The following is a 3,907-nucleotide window of genomic DNA, read 5'->3' as shown; positions in this document are numbered from 1 at the left end:
GAAATGCATCGTATCCTCGTCCCTTCCACACACACCAAGCCTTGTTATCACAGAGTCTGTCATTACACACTACCTATTCTTAGCCACGAACAGTCTCCATTCACCCTCCCACGCAGATCGTTATCAACTCCCTTTCCTGTCCAACAGTTCTTCCCTCGCTTTGGGCTCTGCCCTGATCTATCATTTATTCATCCGCCTTCCTCCCACAATATCTCCTGCATATAAACCAACGTTTTCCCAATCACCATCAGTTCTGTGGAAGGGTCACCGGCAACTCCTGTTTTTTGTTTCAGATATGCAGCATCCACAGTTCTTTCAGCTTTTTATTGAGGTAGAGTTGGAAATTACTTCGAGAGACAGAAGGAGAGGGGGCAGAGACAGAACAGACATGAACTGTTGATCTCCGTTGTTACTCATAACGTAAAATCATTGCACTGCGATCACTTCCCTTAAGCATGAATAGAAGTCACGGGCGATCTGTGAGTTTGTGGCGCAACGGTAGCGCGTCTGACTCCAGATCAGAAGGTTGCGTGTTCGAATCACGTCAGGCTCACTGACGTCATCTTCTTACATTTCAAATCAAGAAAGGAGTAATTCTCTCCGGATATCTGTTGAGCCAAATCTTCTTTACGGAAATTTTCGATCACACGTGAAGCTTCGCTGTCAGTTTGATTTGTGAACACTGTGTCATGGAGGTGGTGTGCCCATTGTTTGGGTAAATGCTCAGCTCCCCCAGTTCATCACGGGATTTAAACACAACCGTCTCCCTCTGGGCTTCGTTCAGTTGGTGACAGCGCGGTGTGAATAACGTAATACCGATATTTTTACAACATAATCCAGAGACTCCCAGCTTTATGTTTCAATCTATCAGGAGAGTGTTAGCGAGTTCAGATAGAAATGTTTCCCACCAACAGCAAATCCTTTCTTTCACTGGACACAGTTAAAATTATCTTTATTCAACAGGAGAAGCAGAAACTCTAGTCTGACGGCCTCTCTCCACATTAACGGTGAGCCTGAATTTTATAAACGGTGTCAGTAAAATCCAGTGGCGGACACTGATTTGGTTCAATCGATTTTTTTGCCAAGAGTAATTCACCGAGAGGATGCTGCTGTGTGAAACAGCGTGGGGAATTACTGCAGGGCCTCCTGCGCATGAGACACACCGCAACTGATGTGTTTCACCTTCACCAGGCTCAACACAATATGTAAATAAGTGTCTCATTTTGTCGCCTTCTCCCTGTAAATCTGCATATTGTCACATTGAACATGCCCACCGAATTCCCTTTTGTGTCCATTGAATCTGCCTCTTTGTCACTGTCAGACTGCGACTTTCTGACCCCACTCCCTGTGCGAAAACGGTCTTCCTAATGTCACTTTTACTTATTTTCCTGATGACTTTAAATCTCTGCCAAATCATTCTCGATCCTTTCAGGCCTGGGAGCATTTTCACTGCATCATTTCCTCTGTCTAAAACCCTCATGACGTGGAAAACTTCAATCAGACCAGCTTTCAGCCCTCTGTTCTCCAAAGAGAGCTGCCCCAAACTTTCCAATCTCCCTTCATTGCTGACATTCCTCAGGACGGTACCATTCACGTTAACTTGTTCAGAGCTGTCTGTAATCACTTCACTTCCCCGCTTCCTGAAGTGTCACCCTCAGAATTGAGCGGAATACAGGTGGAGGATTCATTCAGACTCGGATTGCTCGGGCGAAAAATCGGCAATACTTGTTTTCACTTTGAACAAGTGTTACCCTTCGCCGTGTTCACTGCAATGGCAGCTCTGCGCCGTCTCTAATTCAGGCAGTCCGATCTTATTTAACAAAGCGGCTTTTTGAGAAAATTCATCAGGTATTTTTGCTCAGGTCAATTTAAGGAATGATGGTTCGCCTGGGATTGGAACCCGGGAATTCTCACGCGGCTGCATATGCTCGAAGACCCAAAGCTAGAATCATACCCCAGACTAACGAGCCACCAGCCGTGGGTGCAGCCACCTCCGGAAGCAGCTGAGACTTGCTCAGTACGAAATACATTGTACATTGCTCCCAGAATTGCAAGTAGGGAAGAGTTTCAGGAACATCTGCTTCTCAATCTGTCTCCCTGCTCCTAGGACGCTGCTGTTTGTCCCGTCCCCAGGGACCGGGCTCTCTCCACTGGTGGATAATTGAACCATTTCGTTTCTACTTGCAAGCTGTGCTGGTGGAAGGCAGAGCCCATTCACTCTTCTGCTGCCTCACACTATTACGTGATGCAGGATAAGTCAGTTACAGTTATGCGAAGGAAATGGGCAACTTTGAACTTGGTCCAAAGGTCTTGTTAACGGAGAGATAGAAAGATGCTGTGCTGCCGGGACAGAGAGAAATGGACACTGGAGACTCTTCCCTCAGGTAAATTGATATGAGTACATTTCTGTGCAGCCTGCTTGGTATTCAGAATTTGTCTTGACACAGCAATCCTGCAGAAAGTCTTTTATTACACGGCTGTTGGTTTCTTTACTGCAGGAAATGGACAAAAACAGCAAGTCATGTGTTTCAACTTCACCGGTTCATTGCCATCTGAGAGAAGAGGTTTCACACGAGATCAGGACACACGGACAGAGAACACGACAAGACAACTCAGAGCTCCACAAGGGTGCCAGCGCAACTGTGTTTGACTTGTGTTTAGATGTGACATATCCAGCTCAGATACTCTAAGTATTGGGAAGCAAATGACATGGCAAGGAAAAGAATAGAGTGCCAGGAGAGACATTCAGGAAGTGGTTTGAAAGGCAAGATGCTGGACAGGATACCATCACAAAGGAAAGTCGCTCCAGGAGACACTGAACAAAAGCAGAGGATGGCTTCGATCCATCGACCTCTGAGTTATGGGTCCAGCACGCTCCCGCTGCACGACTCGGCTCCCAAGCACAGCATCGTTTTCCACAGCCCCCCTCAGCCTTTCGTTTGGCGCGTGGCATGCACGTTCGAGACTGATGTCAAAGATCTCCACTGCTGTCGCCTTATATGGTGTTGCGCAGACGGATGGAGGCTGTGTAAATATAAACTTTTTCTAACTTCCGACATTCTGTTGGTCGAACTGTGATTTCACTGAGGGAAAGGATTCCCTTCCCCATCCCTGCTGGAAACCCACAGACGTATTCACAGCGGGGAGAGGCCATTCACCTGCTCGGTGTGCAGGAAGGGCTTCAGTCGGATCAGCCATCTGGAGACGCACAAGTGGGTCCACAAGTGAGAGAAGCCATTCACTGCCCCATGTACGGGAGGGGGTTCACTCAGTCAGCTGCACTGCTGACCCACCAGTTGGTCCACACCGGAGAGAGGCCGTTCACCTGCTGTCAGTGCCGGGAGTGCGTCACCTGCTCCTCCCACCTGGGGAGGCACCAGCGCGTTCACGTGCCATCGCAGGGGGTTGGAAGGAGCGATGGCCGAGCGCCGCTAACAACCCAGCTCTGGGGACTCTCAGGTTCGAATCCCGTCGCGGCAGATGGCAGAATTGGGATTCGGTCAGTAGTCTGGACTTCAGAATCTAAGGATGAAACCATTTTCAGAGGGCAAAAACCCATCTGATTCACTCATGTCCTTTTCAGTGATGGAAACTGCCGTTGCGGGAAAGGATTCACTCAGTCGTACCAGCTGCATGCTTTACCCGGCTGTACGAAGGATCCAGTTACAAAGGGACAACTCAACTGACCAATAATAAAGAAAGTGTGGTGGGGGGAGTGGCGGTGAGTGTGTGCACTTTGAGCTTGAGGTGCTTTTTTTAAAGAAAAGCTACTTTTTGTACGCCTTGTGATGTGGAGATCTGAAGCTGTAACAAAATTGGGTCGCAGTAAGGCTACCTGAACATCCTGTCAGGCTTAAACTCTCATTGAAAGCTGTGAGATCCAACAGCTTCTCATTTCTTTCAGCCA

General features: G+C 48.1%; 1 non-coding gene across 1 annotated transcript; it reads left to right on the top strand.

Moving 5' to 3' along the window:
* Positions 1 to 481: 481 nt before the first annotated feature.
* On the top strand, positions 482 to 553 carry trnaw-cca (transfer RNA tryptophan (anticodon CCA)). Its single transcript has one exon. It is a non-coding gene; the product is annotated as a tRNA-Trp (tRNA).
* The last annotated feature ends 3,354 nt before the right edge of the window (positions 554 to 3,907 follow it).

The sequence above is a fragment of the Chiloscyllium plagiosum genome, unplaced genomic scaffold, assembly GCF_037043375.1.
Source record: "Chiloscyllium plagiosum isolate Xiang-an unplaced genomic scaffold, Cpla_swu_hap1 HiC_scaffold_27, whole genome shotgun sequence".
Lineage (NCBI taxonomy): Eukaryota > Metazoa > Chordata > Chondrichthyes > Orectolobiformes > Hemiscylliidae > Chiloscyllium > Chiloscyllium plagiosum.
Note: the sequence above shows the minus strand (reverse complement) of the source record. Positions and strands in the feature narration are given on the sequence as shown.